This window comes from Delphinapterus leucas, chromosome 3 (assembly GCF_059928025.1).
Source record: "Delphinapterus leucas isolate spDelLeu-1000000601 "Yukka" chromosome 3, BTC_Dleu_Yukka2, whole genome shotgun sequence".
Taxonomy (NCBI): Eukaryota; Metazoa; Chordata; class Mammalia; order Artiodactyla; family Monodontidae; genus Delphinapterus; species Delphinapterus leucas.
Genome location: NC_143131.1, coordinates 131,022,449 through 131,041,894, shown reverse-complemented (window position 1 = coordinate 131,041,894; position 19,446 = coordinate 131,022,449).

The following is a 19,446-nucleotide window of genomic DNA, read 5'->3' as shown; positions in this document are numbered from 1 at the left end:
TACAGCATGTGTACACTGGGTTGGATGCAAATGTATTTCTGTGCATTCTAGCCAAAGATTTTGAAAGCCCTGGTCTCAAGTGGATTGCCACAGTGCATGGGGAGTGGGACCAGGTGACCTCTAAGGTCTCTCCTCTCTGATGCTGGGGGATCTGCAGGCGAGGCGGGAGGTGTTGGAGCCCAGGGCTTATTCCTCTCCATCTGATGCATTATATTTTTCAAGGCTATTTGATTTTGCCTGGATGATTTGGAGGCGATCTCTCTCGTTCAGTCAAGCTTGTGCTTGCTTTTCAGGCTGCTAAATGAAGCCTTTGATCACAATTGAGAACTCACTGTTTCCATTGGTATTACAGCTCTAAATTTGCCCATTTCCAACAGCCGCTGATTCTAATTGAAATGGAAGGGCTGTGGGGTTTTTTTTTTTCCCTTTGGGGTTTAATTGTGTTTTTCTCCTTAGGTATTGCCAACTGCTGGTTTCTTTTTAAGAGGAAAAGGGGATATGATTGGAGAACAATGTGACAGAGCTTTTCTGGGCTAGGGTGAGTGGCAGGTTACAGCTTTTAAGACCTAATGTCTCCAGGATAGAGGACTGGACCAAAAACAAACCAGATTTTCTTTTCTTTCTTTAAAATTGACTAGCCTTAGTGGTAGGTTAAGAATATTCCTGGACACACTCCGGCATATTCTTTGCTTTTGTCCCTACCATCTTGCTACTCAAAGCGTGGTTAATGAACCAGCTTATCAGCATTATCTTAGGGCATGGCAGAAACAGAGACCTGCTGTGTTTGGATCTATACTTTTACAGGTCCTGTGGGTGATTCCTGAGCACATTTCGGTTTGAGAAGTGTGGTCCTGCAAGAACCAATATACGGTGGGCAAAACTGAATAAATGATTGAACTTGCTGAGAACTTGTTGGACGAACATGGGAATTGTTCTGCAGTCAGGAAGTTAGGTTGGTGAATTAGTCAGGGGTCTCCAGAGAAACAAAATCAATAGGATATAAATTTTTATCTGTCTGTCCATCAAGACAGACAGACACACACATACACACATGCACACACACAAAGATGTTTATTTTAGGAAATTGGCTTTTGTGATTGTGGAGAATTGCCAGGTCCAAAATCTGATGGGGAGACTAGCAGGTGGAGACTCAGGAAAGAGCTGCAGTTCAAGTCTAAAGGCGGTCTCCTGGTGAACCAGGAAGACACGATGTTGCAGATTGTCTTAGTCTGGGCTGCTGTAACAGAATGCTATAGACTGGGTGGCTTATAAATAAGAGACATTTATTTTTCACAGTTCTGGAGGCTGGAAGTCCCAGACCAGGCTGTCAGCATGGTCAAATTCTGGTAAGTGCTCCTTTCTGTTTTGCTGACTGCTGCCCTCTGTTGTATCCTCACATCCTCATGTAGCAGACAGAGAGGAAGCAAGCACTCTCATGACTCTTATAAGGGCACTAATCCCGTTCATGAAGGCTCCACCCTCTTGATCTCATCTAATCCTAATTACCTCCCCAAAGTCCAACCTTCTAATATTACCTCATTGGGGGATAGGGTTTCAAGATAAGAATTTTGCTGTGGGGACAAACATTCAGTCCATAACACAGATGAAGTCCGAAGGTCGTCTGCTGGAAGAATTGCTTTTGCTAGGGGGAGGTCAGTCTTGTTCTGTTCAGGGCTTCAACTTTTTCCACCCACATTATGGAAGTAAATCTGCTTTACACAGAATTCATCAATTTAAATGTAGATCTCATCCACAAACACCCTCACAGAAACATCCAGAATCATGTTTGAACAGATACTGGCACTGTGGCCCCACCAAGTTGATACATAAGTTAACTATCACAGTTGGGAAGAAATTATGGGGAAAGACAGGAAGAGAGATCATCCTGGGTCACCAGGAGACATTATTTCCAAGGATTTATCTTTTTCATCGAAGAACCAGTACGTATATTCTGGAACTTGGATTCTTTTCAAAAAGGTTGATGCTGGCTTGGAGAGAAGAGCCAGGCCTCGGGAAGAGCAGCCCCAGCAGGCCTGGGGATGCCTGGTTGGCTCCGGGGCTCAGACTCTTGGTTCTGGAGGCAGACCAGGGGCCCACCCTGCTCAGTCACTTACTAGCTTTGTGATCCTGGGCAAGCCTCTTAACTCCAGGGCCTCACTTTCCTAATCTGTAAAATGGAGTCATACTAGTTCTTGATCTTAGAATTGTCATGAGTATGAACGGATACCATGCTCACAAAGCAGTTAGCACAGAGCCTGACACAGGGTGATAATAAATAATAGCTGCTACTGCTGCTGCTGTTTTCTGCCAGTGTTGCTGCTCTGGCCTTGATTTCTGGTGTGTGTTCCTCTTACCGGGCCTAGGTCTTAAGAGTACCATCTACAGTTCACATGCTGATGGATGCCTCTATAAGAAGCAAGATAGCTGGGTCAAAATCTGGTATCCTTACAAGCAGGTGGAGCGGTCTTATTTTAATCATTGCTGTTGCATTGGAATGAAGCATTCCAAGGTGAAGGAAGAAAAAGTTACCCCTCATTTGGGCAGACTCATTTTCTGATAACATGCATTCTCCAAAGACTGGAAGTTCCAGCCTCTCTGAAACGGTGACTGAGATGAAACACAACCCTCATCCCCCCCCACCTCAGACTGTCTGTGCTTCTGCTGTCATGTGTCTGCCCTGCCCCAGCTAGGCTCCTGCCCCATGTACTACATTTCGGTAGCCTAGTTTAGTCCAATCCTCTTAAGCAGATAGAGGGAAGTGTTTTCATTGCTGAGGGCACTAAGAGACAGTTCTTCTGGAGCAGAGAAAGTAATTGAATGTATGTTGTGGAGGAGGAAGCACCTCGCTGGAGTTTTAGGGCTCACATGCTTGCTGGCTTGGGGCCACTGCAGCTACAAGCGCATCAGTTGAAGATATCTAGGCCAGTCTCCCTCAGGAGACATCCATCCCCTCTGCGATAGCCCTGGTGGTGGCTGTGAGGCTCCTTCTCCACAGGCTAAGGGAGTGACTCACCTGCAAAGCAGCCCATTTCTTGGTTGGACACCTCTGGCTATTAGACATTTCGAACTTTCTTTGTTTATGTTGAGTACAACTCTGAGGGGTGATCACTCCTCCTTGTATTTTCCTGAACTCTCACCATCACAGTAATCACTCTTTAATGTCCTTTGTTTCTCCATTTCTGCCCTTCCCTCCCCTGTCCCCACACAAATATTAGAAGAAATGGGAATGAGAGTGGCAATAATGAATTCATTCCTTCACTTACTATTCATTCACCCAACATTTATGAAGCATCTGCTATTTGTCAGATGCTCCTCGAAGCACTGGCAATAGAATGATATTCCAGGTTCCTGCTCACACAGAACTTTTGCTGGTAGAGTAGACAGGGGACACAAATAAACCAACAAGACCATTAGAAGGTGACAAGGGCTTTGATAGAAATACACAAAGAGAAATGATCATGAGAGCTCTTGGTGTGTGGGAGGGAGGGAGGGAGGGACATAGAGAGAGGGAGGCTGGGATTAACTGGTTTTTCTTTAGATGGAGTAGTGAGGGAAGGCTTCTTGCAGTGGTGATATTTGAACCTAAATCTAAAAGAGTAGGAACTATGCCATGCAAAGGATTGGGGGAAGAATAAAGATATTAAGGTGGGAAGCATTAGATATGTTGGATGTACAGAAAGAGCCCATCGAGGCAGAGGCTGAGGGAGCAAGGGAAAGAATGGTGAAAGATCTAATGGAGAGGAGGGCAGGGCCAGCTCTGAAAGGCCTGACAAACCAAGGCAGGGAGTTTGGATTTTATTCGGGCTGCAGTAGGACGTCATCGGAGGATTCTGATGGGGTTTGGTGGTATGATTTAAGTTTTAAAAAGAGCACTCTGGTTATGTGTGGAAAATGGATTGCGTGGTAGAAAGGGGAGAGTGGGAGGACCAGTGAGAAACTATCATAGTACGTAGTGATAGCTGAGAGGGTGGATTTCAGCTATGTGTTTGGAGGCAGAAACACTAGGACTCAGTGATGAACTGGACATTGTGGCTGAAGGAAAGAGTGTCCTCTCTTTATCCCTGGGGCTTGGAAAAATATCAGAGGGATATCTGTGTGTGGGTGCCATATGCCGAACATTTGTGTCCCCTGAAAATTCATATGTTGAAATCCTAACCCTCAATGCATTTAGAGGTATTAGGCTGGTATTAGGAGGGAGAGTGTCTTTGGGAAGTGATTGTATCATGAGAGTAGAGCTCTCTTGAATGAGATTGGTGCCCTTTTAAAAGAGAACTCAGGACTTCCCTGGCAGCGCAGTGGTTAAGAATCCGCCTGCCAATGCAGGGGCCACGGGTTCGAGCCTTGGTCCCGGAAGATCCCACATGCTGCAGAGCAACTAAGCCCGTGCGCCACAACTACTGAGCCTGCGCTCTAGAGCCCACGAGCCACAACTACTGAGCCCACGTGCCTAGAGCCTGTGTCTGCAACAAGAGAAGCCACCGCAATGAGAAGCCCGTGCACCGCAACGAAGAAGAGCCCCCACTCATCGCAACTAGAGAAAGCCTGAGCACAGCAACGAAGACCCAGTGCATCCAAAAATAAATAAATTAATTAAAAAAACCCAAAAAACCAGAAAAACCTCAGAGATCCCTGGCCCCCTTTATCATGTGAGGACATAGATGATGGCCATATATGAACCAGGGAGAGGGTTCTAACCAGACACCATATCTGTCGGCATCTTGATCTTGGACTTATCGGCCTCCAGAACGGTGAGTAATAAATGTTTCTTGTTTAGGTCACCGAGTCTATGGTATTTTTGTAATAGCAGCCCAAACAGGCTAAAACAGTGGGAAGGGAGAGAAAGAATCAGGTATACTTGACAGTCAAAGGGGCTTCTTGTTCTTGGAAGAGAGTTCATTTCTACCTGAAAACACTTACAGATCTGTTAACTATATGGATAAACGCATAGAGTGTGCCAGAACAGGGAGGGGCAAGCAGCTGGGCAGAAGAACCAGGCTGTCCAAGATATGGCCACTCCTACCTGCCAACGTTCAGGTCAGCCCAGGGCTGGGGGCAGCGGCAGGTTGGAGTCGCCTCCAGTGGAAAATGACTCTTGCTGTGGAGAAAGATAGGTGGCACCAGACCCTACCCCCTTCCTGTTCTAGCGTTGGGCATTGGCCAAGTGACCATTTCTTCACCTATGAAATGGGGTGATGATCTTACTTACAGTGTGTGGTTGTCAGCAAGACTAAGATAACCTGTCACAAGGACTCAAGACAGTGCCCGGTGCTGAAGAAGTGACCAGTATGATGGACCTCGTTACCGTCTTCACCAGCTTCACCAGCTTCTTCACTGTTACCATCAACATCCTCAGCATCTCCTTTTGTTGGGGAAGCCCAGAAAAGCACAATGGGTCTCAGTCTCAAGTTCTGAGCTTTGGGAGAACGTAATGTGTGTATTTTGTAGGGTGGTGGGTGATGAAGATTAAACACCATGTTACTAAGACCATAAAAAATAAAACAAAAAACAACAAAAAAGAATGTGCCAGAAGAGGTCTTAGAGACCTAGACTGCCTTTTTTTTAAATGAACATATGACAAAATTAAAGTCACAAAGCAAATCAGGGGCAGAGCCAAGACTAGAATCAAGTTCTGAGATCCAGGCTCCTGTTCCTTCCACTAGCGCACTCTAAACGAGGGTTCTCAGGCCAGGGTATTAAAGGTAATGAAAACGAGGCAACCAAGAGGATCCCAGGTGTATCAGTCATTTGGTGGGAAAGGAACTGAGAATGAAAGAATGATTTTTCATCTATTTCTTTCCTTCAGTCCTCCATGGTGTCCCATTGCACACTGTACTCAAAGCCTTACAAAGGTGGGAATGACCTCTGTGTACTCACCACCAGGCTCAGTCCTGGCATGTATTAGGGACCCAGTAAACACTTGTTGAATGAATGAATCCATGTTTTAGAAGTTGAGGGTCCCTTCACAGGTATTTTCTAAGAAGTCCCTTCTACTAATTAAATGCTTATTTCATTTTGGGCTGGAATCATATCAATAAGCTGTTCAGTCCAGGGATCAGATAGTCCTGCTACATGGTACACTGGTTGGGTGACACTGGAGACAGATGTTCCTTAGGTCACACTTTGAAGACTGTTGGAGATATGGTCAGGGAACTTGGAAAAATACCGAATGTTGTTAAAGAGCCTGGGACTATTAAGCCTGAAGTAGAGCCAAGACAGAGTTAGATATTCAGAGGCTTGTCTTGTTAAAATATTCTGGCTAAATTTGGGGGGATCCCAAATAATAGAATGAGATCAATGGCTCTAATTTTCAGGAAGGAGGAAAGGCTCCTGTTCAGTGTAAGGGTGAACAAAACAGCATAGCCTTTTGAAAATGCTATAGATTTCCTAGAGTGAGGCAGAGGAAAAGTGAATTGGTTGACATGGGATTGTTGCTGGTTGCCGGGAATGTTGTTAAGCGGGGGGGGGGGGGGGGGGGGGGGGGCGGCGGCTCTGATTTTCGGGAGGCAGGAGTGGATGTTTTCTCAGGCAGTGTTCTCCACCCTGAGATTCTAATGTACTCTTAGGAAGTTAGTATTCATTCATTCATTCACTCATCACCTACTACTCTGTGTTGGGCTCAGTGGTGAGTATACATATATACTCACTGGGAATACATGCTCAGACTCTCATTTGAGCTTTTAACCCAGTAGGGTAGATGAGATTGTCCGTTTGTTCCCCTATATTTCTAGAGGCCTCTTGATCACAAAACCTCCTAGATGGAACAGAATGTCTTCAAAAGTGTTCACTGGAGCCAAACGCACTGCCAAATGGAAACCCAGAACCCCCCAGCTAGAATTGTAATGGGAGAAAGCATAGGAAGCAGTAACTTTTGTTTTCCTAAGTGAGCTTAATTGTTTAAAAGCCAGCTGGCTCCCAGGGTCCTGATGCCACCTTTTTATTTCCCTACAAATGAAGTTCTTCTCTGCCCTGTTCCTTCTCTGCACGTCTCAGCCAAGAGCAAGCTCTGTCTACAAGTAGCTTTCAGTGACAGTTACAGTGGATGCTGTTCCAAGCATCATCTTTGCTGGAGCCAGGGGACCTGGCGGTGCTGTGAGTCAGCGTATTGTCTCGGAGGGCAGCACACTGGGAATATGAAGGCTTCTCTGGCCAGTCTTTCCTCCCTGGCCCTGTCCTCTAGGCTGGGGGTGTACTGGAAAAAGGCAGCCAAATCTAATCAGAAATAAAGAGCTGGGATTCAAGATACACTCGTTCCTTCTGAGTTTGGTGTGGTCACCAGAATGCATCACTTTTTTTTCCTCTGGGTGGTTTGCATATTTCATCTTGAGCACATTCAAAATCCATCCCCTTGGGTAGGAGCTGCCCCTGGGGCAACTGCATTGAAGCAGAGAAGAGGTTCATGATGTGTCTTGTCTACCCCATCGTCACTGTTTCTTAAGCTGCTTTCCTGTAAAGACACTCTTTTTTTTCCCCAGCTTCTCTTGGTCTGGTTAAATTTATTCCTTAAGTAATACTCGTCAAGAAACAGGGCTTGAGTTGTAGGCTGAGATTCTTTAAATCCCTTCTAGGCAATTCTCATCATGTCCATTAGTGATAGTTGATCCCTCGTTGGGGCTCACTAACTTTGAGCTCTGAAAACATATTTATCTAACTTACCATCCGGAGCTCCAAGTCCCAAGTCTTTCTCTTTCTTCTGTCCTCTGAGAGGCTCTGACTTGCCTTTCATCAGGGATACCCATTCCATAATTGTGTTTATCTCTGGTCAACAGTGTTTAGACTTTATGGATAACAAAGATTAAGAAGGTATTTACATTGCTCTGAATATTACCTGATGGTTAAAATTTAAAGCATTTATTTTGACGGCAGCACATAGAAAACCAGGTGATGTGTACAATGACATTTACTTTTCCACAAACGTTTGTTGGCTGCCATGGTAGCATGGATAGTAGTAGGCAGGCAGGTTCTGGAGTCCAAACAGTTCAAATTTTAACTTCTTCATTTTCCACCAATATAAACTTAAATCAGGTACTAGCTACCCTGAGTGTCAGCAACTTAACCTGTACAATAGGGCTAATAATAGTATCTGCCTCAAAGAGGATTAAATGAGATAATATACATTCAGCATTTGCCAAAAGTAAGCATGTAATACCTGTAGGTGTTAAGAAGCCGTGTATACCAGGCTTTCTTTATGACTGTCTTGTCATGAACCCTGGAGTAACTGGTTGGAGCAGGGGTTAAAGGAAGTGAAACCCCATTACAAACTGAGTATAGTGTTACTAATTTGAAGTATCTTTCCTCTAAATATTTGCTTGTTTATCTTTACTTCCATCTTTGTGCTGCCTTAGGTCTTTTCATAGCTATTGAGCCCCATCTGTTCTCATTTATATTCAGTTGCTATTTAAAATATGTGTTAATTATCTTCTTAACACCTCACTGCTACTGATTCTGAGCACTCTGTGTTCTTGGTTCCTTTGGTTTATACCATCTGCCTAGGGTCCCATACCACTTGTATTCATTATCTCTTCTGCTGTTTTAGTGGTTCTTGACTCTTTTAAAAAGAACATGTTTAGAAACCTCCTTTAACTAATATTTTAAAATATATTATTCTGATTATAAAAGTAATTCTCATTATACAAATTAGAAAAATACAGGGGAAACAAGCCTATAAACCTTCTACCAAGACAAAACAAGGATTTGTATGTTAAATACATTTTCTTCTCTTCTTTCCCCCCCCATGATCCTATATATGTGTTTTAAACTTAGAATCATACCATGTATAAGATGGGAGTTTTTAGCTACAAGTAACAAAATAATCAACTCAAACTGGCTTGTAAAGTGAGGAAATAGATTAGCCCACATAATCGAATATCCAGAGGTAGAAGAGAATTAAGGATTACTTTAATCCAGTGGCTCTGCTTCCATTTTGTGTGATCCTCTCAGCTCTACCATCTTCTTCCTCAATTAATAAAGCAACATGGCTTTAGCAATCCCAGTCATCACATCTGTACCCAAAAAGTCCAGGGGAAGAGGGCCCATCTCGTCCTGCAGACTACCCTAAGTGTGGAAAGCCTTTCCCAGAAAACTTTCCTTTGCATATCATTGGCCCCAATTGAATAATGTGTCTTTTCCTGGATCAGGATTATAAAGGGAGATCAGTCTACCATGATTAGCCCAGATCAGTGGGTCTTCAATTTGAGTGTGCATCTGAATCCCCCTGACAGCTTGTTAAAACTTGGATTTTGGGCTTTGCCTCCAGTGTTTCTGACTCAGTAGAGCAAGATTGTGCCTGTGAATTTGCATTTCTAGCAAGCTTCCAGCTGATGCTAATGTTGCTGGTCCAGAGACCACACTTTGAGAATCACTGGCTTAGACAAATTTAGACAATTTAGACAAATTGTTTGCAGGTAGGTTCAATTTCCCCAAATATTCTGTGGCCATGCAAAAGAATGGAAAGTTGGACAAGAATGATGGAGAGAAAATCAAGGTGTCTACTATATCCATGGTGATTTCTCCCATATCATCAAAAATTCTTTGTATAGATTTCACTGTTAAACTGTAAAAAACCATGGTACTTCTGTATAATGGAATAATGTCTAGTCTTCTGTTGTTGGGCATTAATGGTTTTAGTATTTTGCTGTTATAAATTACACAGTAGGAATGCCAGTGCACAAAAACATTTGTGTGCTCCTCTGATTCTTACCGAAAGATGCATTCCTAGAAGTAGAATTACTCTTTCATCTATTCTTATCTCACTGACTCAGGGCTCTTTTTTGCAGAGAATAAATGTCCCATTTTCCCTCTGGCTTTCTTAAAGGGCCAGAACTTTATAGCCTGTGTACATTGATGAAATCCTTTCATGGAACTGTCAGGATGGGAAGGAGGGCAGGATGATTCAGCAAGTGGAAAAGAGCAGGAGAACAGGTCCAGACCCTTGAGAGTGCAGGGCTGGCTTAGGGAGCTGGAAACCATGTATGAGAGTATGTGGAATAGTGGAAGACAGTATGGGAATAGAGACCAGGGACAGTTTGACCTTGAATTTTTTCTTTTGGGTGGTGATTTCTAAACTTTAGTCATTTGCTATACAACTTTTATAATTTTTGTCATATCTGTGTCCCACCTGTATTATTATAATAATTTTTTAGTAAACTCATCTAAATTTATTTTTTATAGAAACTTTGTATCACTAGGCTTAATAGAAACCGTATCAGTTTGATAAATAGAAAGTAGCTATATATATAAAACAGTGTTATGAAATTTGAACTCAATATTGTTGCCTGCTGCAAAGTCTGAACTTTGTTATGGGGGAGGTGAGCTTGTAATATGAGACGCTAAAGACATGCCAGCTTCAAATAGGTTCTTGTTGTCAGTAGAAAGACTAAAAGGGATTTTGAAAAAAAAAAAGCTTTCTCGTGGTGTGGGTGAATGTTATTTAATGTCAAATTGTACACTCCCTAAAATCACCAGCATTCTGCTGTTAGGGCACCAATCCACTAGGCTAATAAACCTCCAACCTCAGAACGAAGAATTAAACAGATCCATAGAATCAGAATCTCTGGGGTTGGTGGTAGGAGGTGGATCCAGGAATCTGCATTTTACCAAGTCTTCTGTGATTCTCATGATCACAGAAGTATAAAGAAGCACAGCTAGGTTGTAAAGAACTATTACATTTTTCCCCCTCATTTTTATATGGAAATACTTTTGAACTTATAGAAAACATGCAAATATAGCATTTTGATTTGATTTATTAGGTAACATTTCTTTGTTTTATCATTCTCTTCCTCTGTGTGTGTGGCCTGTCACCTCTCTCTGTGTCTCTCTGTGCGTCTCTGTCTATATATGTGTATGTATATTTTTCACAAGCTATTTGAGAATAAGTGAAGTGTATTATGCACTTTTATCTCTAAATACTTAGTGGTGTTCCTCAGCCTTTATCTTTTACATTATTGACTTTTCTTAAGAATAGAGCTCTTCCTCTGTAATGTTTGGATTGGCCAAAAAGTTCATTCGGGTTTTTCCATAAGATGTTATGGGAAAACCCGAATAAATGTTTTGGCCAACCGAAGAGAATGCTCGTTATTTTGTGTTTGTCTTATGTTTCCTCACTGGGAGCCTCCTAAGAAGTAGGCTATACATTTCCAGCTGGAATACTCCATTAGTGATACTGTGTCCATCCCAGGGTTCTACATCCAGAGCCATACAGTGTCCATCTGCCATCACTGGTGCTGTTCCTTGCGTTTGCATAGTCAAGGTATTGTCTGAATTTGCCACTATATTGTTAGTATTTTTCCTTTTGTAACTAACTGGCAATCTGTGAGGGAGAGGTTTAAGACCAAGCAAATATTCTGGTCTTTACCATTGAGCATGTTGTTCTAGGACCAGCACTGTGGTAAGTGTACTGAATGGGAGAAAAAGGGAGACAGAGGTGCCAGCTAAGGCCTGTTGTCATAAATCAGGGGAGAGAAAGAGACATCTGAAGATACTTGGGTCTGGGAGCATCTGAACAGGGGAACTGTTGAAACCATATGAGTGGATGTGGTTGCCCAGATGTCCCGGGCTCAGTAGCATCACTTCCACAGTTAATCGGGTCTGTTTTGGTAAATGTTCTACATGCACATGAAAACAAAGCGTATTTTTGCAGTTATTGGACATAGTGTTCTATATATGTTAATTATGATGGTCATGTTGTTGACTTCTCTAACCTTATTGATTCTTCATCAATCAGTATTTTACCAGTTTCTGAGAAAGGTGTGCTTAAATTTCCAACTGTGATTGTGGATTTTTTTCTTTTAGTTTGTCAGCTTTAATCTATTTTGATGATTAATTTTATGCACCCTCTACAAAAAACCACCTGTGTCCCTATAGGTAAAGAATATATCTTACCAATAGAATATTATTAGATTTTGCTTTTTTATTCAGTCTCACAGTCAGTGTCTGTTAATTGAAATATTTAGGCAATTTACATTTAATTACTGAGATAGTTGGGTTTAATTATATAATCTTGCTATTTGTTTTCTATTTGATTTACCTTTTCTTTGTTCCTTTTTTGGATTAGTCGATTATTTTCAATATTAAACTTTTTACTTTTCTGTTAGCTTTTTTTTTTAACTTTTGAATTTTATTTTTTTATACAGCAGGTTTTTATTAGTCATCCATTTTATACATATTAGTGTATGTATGTCAGTCCCAATCTCCCAATTCATCACACCACCATCCCCCCCGGCCACTTTACCCCCTTGGTGTCCATACATTTGTTCTCTACATCTTTGTCTCTATCTCTGCCCTGCAAACCAGTTCATCTGTACCATTTTTCTAGGTTCCACATACATGTGTTAATATACGATATTTGTTTTTCTCTTTCTGAGTTACTTCACTCTGTATGACAGTCTCTAGATCCATCCACGTCTCTACAAATGACCCAATTTCTTTCCTTTTTATGGCTGAGTAATATTCCATTGTATATATGGACCACATCTTCTTTATCCATTCGTCTGTCGATGGGCGTTTAGGTTGCTTCCATGTTCTGGCTGTTGTAAATACTGCTGGAGTGAACAGTGGGGTGCATGTGTCTTTTTGAATTATGGTTTTCTCTGGGTATATGCCCAGTAATGAGATTGCTGGATCATATGGTAATTCTATTTTTAGTTTTTTAAGGAACCTCCATACTGTTCTCCATAGTGGCTGTATCAATTTACATTCCCACCAACAGTGCAAGAGGGTTCCCTTTTCTCCACACCCTCTCCAACGTTTGTTGTTTGTAGGTTTTCTGATGATGCCCATTCTAACTGGTGTGAGGTGATACCTCGTAGTGGTTTTGATTTGCATTTCTCTAATAATTAGTGATGTTGAGCAGCTTTTCATGTGCTTCTTGGCCATCTGTATGTCTTCTTTGGAGAAACGTCTGTTTGGGTCTTCTGCCCATTTTTTTATTGGGTTGTTTGTTTTTTTAATATTGAGCTGCATGAGCTGTTTGTATATTTTGGAGATTAATCCTTTGTCTGTTGATTTGTTTGCAAATATTTTCTCCCATTCTGACGGTTGTCTTTTTGTCTTGCTTATGGTTACCTAGTTTCATTAGGTCCAATTTGTTTATTTTTGTTTTTATTTCCATTACTCTAGGAGGTGGATCAAGAAAGATCTTGCTGTGATATATGTCAAATAGTGCTCTTCCTATGTTTTCCTCTAAGAGTTTTACAGTGTCCAGTCTTACATTTAGGTTTCTAATCCATTTTGAGTTTATTTTTGTGTATGGTGTTAGGGAGTGTTCTAATTTCATTCTTCTACATGTAGCTGTCCAGTTTTCCCAGCAGCACTCATTGAAGACACTGTCTTTTCTCCATTGTATATCCTTGCCTCCTTTGTCATAGATTAGTTGACCATATGTGCGTGGGTTTATCTCTGGGCTTTCTGTCTGTTCCATTGATCTATATTTCTGTTTTTGTGCTGGTACCATACTGTCTTGATTACTGTAGCTTTGTAGTATAGTCTGGAGTCAGGGAGCCTGATTCCTCCAGCTCTGTTTTTCTTTCTCAAGATTGCATTGGCTATTCGGGTCTTTTGTGTTTCCATACAAATTGTGAATTTTTTTGTTCTAGTTCTGTGAAAAATGCCATTGGTAGTTTGATAGGGATTGCACTGAATCTGTAGATTGCTGTGGGTAGTATAGTCATTTTCAAAATGTTGATACTTCCAATCCAAGAACATGGTATATCTCTCCATCTGTTTGTATCATCTTTAATTTCTTTCATCAGTGTCTTATAGTTTTCTGCACACAGGTCTCTTGTCTCCCTAGGTAGGCTTATTCCTAGGTATTTTATTCATTTTGTTGCAGTGGTAAATGGGAGTGTTTCCTTAATTTCTCTTTCAGATTTTTCATCATTAGTGTATAGGAACGCAAGAGATTTCTGTGCATTAATTTTGTATCCTGCAACTTTACCAAATTCATTGATTAGCTCTAGTAGCTTTCTGGTGGCATCCTTAGCATTCTGTATGTATCTGAAAACAGTGACAGTTCTACTTCTTCTTTTCCAATTTGTATTCCTTTTATTTTTCTTCTCTGATTGCCATGGGTAGGACTTACAAAACTATGTTTAATAACAGTGGCAAGAGTGGACATCCTTGTCTTTTTCCTGATGTTAGAGGAAATGCTTTCAGTTTTCCACTGTTGAAAATGATGTTTGCTGCAGGTTTGTCATATATGGCCTTTATTATGTTGAGGTAGGTTCCCTCTATGCCCACTTTTTGGAGAGTTTTTATCATAAATGTGTGTTGAATTTTGTCAAAAGCTTTTTCTGCATCTATTGAGATGATCATATGGTTTTTCTTCTTCGATTTGTTAATATGGTGTATCGGGCTTCCCCGGTGGCGCAGTGGTTGGGAGTCTGCCTGCCGATGCAGGGGACACGGGTTCGTGCCCCGGTGCGGGAAGATCCCACATGCCGCGGAGCGGCTAGGCCCGTGAGCCATGGCCGCTGAGCCTGCGCGTCCGGAGGCTGTGCTCCGCAACGGGAGAGGCTGCAGCGGTGAGAGGCCCGCGTACCACAAAAAAAATAAAAAAAAAAAAAAAAAAAAAAAATATGGTGTATCACATTGATTGATTTGCTTATATTGAAGAATCCTTGCATCCCTGGGATAAATCCCACTTGATCATGGTGTATGAACCTTTTAATGTTTTCTTGGGTTCTGTTTGCTATTATTTTGTTGAGCATTTTTGCATCTATATTCATCAGTGATATTGCTCTGTAATTTTCTTTTTTTGTAGTATTTTTGTCTGGTTTTGGTATCAGGGTGATGGTGGCCTCATAGAATGAGTTTGGGAGTGTTCCTTCCTCTGCAGTTTTTTGGAAGATTTTGAGAAGGATAGGTGTTAGCTCTTCTCTAAATGTTTGATAGAATTCACCTGTGAAGCCATCTGGTCCTGGGCTTTTGTTTGTTGGAAGGTTTTTAATCACAGTTTCAATTTCATTACTTGTGTTTGGTCTGTTCATATTTTCTGTTTCTTCCTGGTTCAGTCTTGGAAGGTTATACCTTTCTAAGAATTTGTCCATTTCTTCCAGGTTGTCCATTTTATTGGCACAGAGTTTCTTGTAGTAGTCTCTTAGGATGCTTTGTATGTCTGTTGTAACTTCTCCTTTTTCATTTCTAATTTATTGATTTGAGTCCTCTCCCTCTTTTTCTTGATGGGTCTGCCTAATGGCTTATCAATTTTGTTTATCTTCTCAAAGAACCAGCTTTTAGTTTTATTGATCTTTGCTATTGTTTTCTTTGTTTCTATTTCATTTATTTCTGCTCTGATCTTTATGATTTCTTTCCTTCTACTAACTTTGGGTTTTGTTTGTTCTTCTTTCTTTAGTTCCTTTAAGTGTAAGGTTAGATTGTTTATTTGAGATTTTTCCTGTTTCTTGAGGCAGGCTTGTACTGCTATAAACTTCCCTCTTAGAACTGCTTTTGCTGTGTCCCATAGATTTTTGGATTGTCATGTTTTCATTGTCATTTGTCTCTAGGTATTTTTTGATTTCTTCAGTGATCTCGTGGTTATTTAGTAATGTATTGTTTAGCCTGCGTGTGTTCGTATTTTTTACAGTTTTTTTCCTGTGATTGATATCTAGTTTTACAGCATTGTGGTTGGAACAGATACTTGATACGATTTCAGTTTTCTTAAATTTACCAAGGCTTGATTTGTGACCCAAGATGTGATCTATCCTGGAAAATGTTCCATTAGCACTTGAGAAGAAAGTATAATCTGCTGTTGTTGGATGGACTGTCCTATAAATATCAATTAAACCTATCTTGTCTATTGTGTCATTTAAAGCTTGTGTTTCCTTATTAATTTTCTGTTTGGATGATCTGTCCATTGGTGTAAGTGAGGTGTTAAAGTCCCCCACTATTATTGTATTACTGTTGATTTCCTCATTTATAGCTGTTAGCAGTTGCCTTATGTATTGAGGTGCCCTTATGTTGGGTGCATATATATTTATAATTGTTATATCTTCTTCTTGGATTGATCCCTTGATCATTATGTAGTGTCCTTCCTTGTCTCTTTCTTTATTTTAATGTCTATTTTTTCTGATATGAGTATTGCTACTCCAGCTTTCTTTTGATTTCCATTTGCATGGAATATCTTTTCCCATCCCCTCACTTTCAGTCTGTATGTGTCCCTAGGTCTGAAATGGGTCTCTTGTAGACAGCATATAGATGGGTCTTGTTTTTGTATCCATTCAGCCAGCCTGTGTCTTTTGGTTGGAGCATTTAATCCATTCACATTTAAGGTAATTATCAATATGTATGTTCCTATTACCATTTTCTTAATTGTCTTGGGTTTGTTTTTGTAGGTTCTTTTCTTCTCTTGTGTTTCCCACTTGGAGAAGTTCCTTTAGCATTTGTTGTAGAGCTGGTTTGGTGGTGCTGAATTCTCTTAGCTTTTGCTTTTCTGTAAAGCTTTTGATTTCTCCGTCGAATCTGAATGAGATCCTTGCCGGTTAGAGTAATCTTGGTTGTAGGTTCTTCCCTTTCATCACTTTAAATATATCATGCCACTGCCTTCTGACTTGTAGAGTTTCTGCTGAGAAATCAGCTTTTAACCTTATGGGAGTTCCCTTGTATGTTATTTGTCATTTTCCCCTTGTTGCTTTCAATAATTTTTCTTTGTCTTTAATTTTTGTCAACTTGATTACTATGTGTCTCGGTAGTTTCTCCTTGGGTTCATCCTGTGTAGGACTCTCTGTGCTTCCTGGACTTGGGTGGCTATTTCCCTTCCCACGTTAGGGAACTTTCTGACTATAATCTCTCCAAATATTTTCTCAGGTCCTTTCTCTCTCTCTTCTTCTGGGACCCCTATAATGAGAATGTTGTTATGTTTAATGTTGCCCCTGAGGTCTCTTAGGCTGTCTTCTTTTCTGTTCATTCTTTTTTCTTTATTCTGTTCCGTGGCAGTGAATTCCACCATTCTGTCTTCTAGGTGACTTATCCGTTCTTCTGCCTCAGTTATTCTGGTATTGATTCCTTCTAGTGTATTTTTCATTTCTGTTATTGTATTGTTCATCTCTGTTTGTTTGTTCTTTAATTCTTCTAGGTGTTTTTGGTGAGTTCCAGTGTCTTCCTGTTGATGTTTGTTCAGCAGTTAGCTGTGATTCCGCTGTTCTCACAAGAGGGAGTGAGCACACGTCCTTCTACTCCGCCATGTTCTTTGTTAGCTTTTTAATTAGTCATTGTCTTCTTATTCCTTTAGTGGTTTCCCAGAAGTACATTATACTTCCTGGATTTATCATAGACTCTCTTAGATTAGTGATTCTACCATTTCCCAAGTGATGCAAGGACCTAACTACAGTTTAACCCATTTTACCTTTTGTGCTATTGTTGTTATATATTTTAAATCTATACACATTTTATTTTCTGTAAGCCAGGAAGTCTACATATATTTTTTAAACCCACAAAAGAACTCACTAATCCTCTGTTCTCCCTTTTCTAATATTCTAATAAACCTTTGTTTCAAATTCTAATACCAGTTGTGGTGTTTTTCAGTTCTAAAATTTTCATTTGATTTTTAAAATAGATTCCAGGTCTTTGGTGAATATGTATATTTTTATTTATTATTTTGAACATATTAATCATAGTTACTTTGAAGCTCCTGTTTGATACCTTTACTTACTGACTCATCTGTGGTCTGTTTTTACTGACCCATTTCTTTTGATATTTAGTCATTTGGTCCTTTTTTTTTTTTAGCTTGCCTTATACATTTTTTTTTGTATTATGGATGTTATGGATAGAATGTTGTAAAAGTTCTAAATTAAGTTGTCTTTCTCCAAAGAGGTTGACTTTTCTCCTAGTAGGCGATAGAGTACAGGTGAGTCAACTTGATCTTGTCATGGGCTTTCTTATGATTGGCCTATTTCAGTTTTGTCCTTTCTACTGGGGTGTGGCTCTTATTTGTAGGGTATGACCATCATGGTACTTTAGGATCTTTGCAAAGGCTTGTCCACTTTGATGGCACTTACACTTCAAATTCCACCTTTTCAGTCATACGATGGCTGAAATATTTTCTCAGATTTTTGTGCTTCCAGTTGCTTTTATTTTTCTTCCTACTGGGTGTCTTGGAGTCTTCCTTTGCATAATACAAATTAGGATCTGATCAATAATTTGGGAGGAATATGTGCCCAGTGCCCAGGTTGTATTTTCTCTGAAATTTTGCCCTCACGTCCTAGCTGCTTTGTCAGTCTTGAATGCTCACCTTAGTCTTTTCAGTCCATTAAGGCTGCCATTTTTTTCTTGGGCTCTATTTATCTGCACTACCATTTGGAAAATGCTCTCAGAGGAAAAGAAAAAAGCCAGAACAAATAGCCCCTTTGTAGAATCTCTCAAAAATCATAGCCCACCTCCCCTCATTTCTGCCTGCATTGATCTACAGTGGCTTCAAACATTTTTTACATATTTTGGGCAGCTTTCATAGTTGTATTTGGCAGGAGAGTTAGTCTAGGATAAGCTAGTCTATCATGGTAGGGCTTGAAAGTCTTTTATCTCAGTTTTAAGTGAAGAAATTGAAGCTTGGGAAAATTATGTAAATTGTCCAAGTTCGAATAGCTTGTAAATGGCAGAGCTGGGATTTAAATCTAGGTCTTTCTGACTCCCAAGCTATGTTCTTGTCCACTACACCTGGTACATCCTTATCATAATAGTGACTGTGTACTGAGTGCTTATTAGGCTTGAGGCAATGTTAGTTGCTTTCCAAATAATATCTGTTTTCTTGATAAAAATCCTATCAAAGAGAAGGTGCTATCTCTATTTTACAGATGTGGAAACTAAACTCAAGAGTTCAAGTCTGTTTTTCAAGGGTAATGAGAAAATAAATGGATTTGAATCCAACTCTGTACCATCTACCACCCTCATACTAGAAACTAGTTATTAGATGCATGAATTTGGCCAGTCACTTCTCTGAGCCCTAGCATTCTGATTTGTAAATGTGGATATCAGTAATGTTGTTTGACTTGCAAAGGAGGTCATGGGTGGGAAGACAATGTAAAGGTGCATGGCATTCCTAGACATGAATACTAACTGGTGGACAGTTTGTCCACTCATGCTACAATATTACTGATCCAAATGGAGGAGTCCCATGGGGACCCAGCAATACTGAGATTCCGTGAGTGTCTCTGGTGACTTTAATTTTGGTGATCACTGATAACTTGGAAAAAAAATTTTTAAATATGTCTTTTAAACATTGTTAAAGAGTGGATTTAAACAATTGCATAAAATAAATTAACATATGTAAAGCTGTTTTATTTGATATTTTTTAACATCTTTATTGGAGTATAATTGCTTTACAATGGTTTGTTAGTTTCTGTTGTATCACAAATAAAATCAGCTATATATATACATATATCCCCATATCTCCTCCCTCTTGCTTCTGTAAAAGTTACAGGAGAAACATTGTCTTCTATGGGTCATTTTTGAGTTATTTTA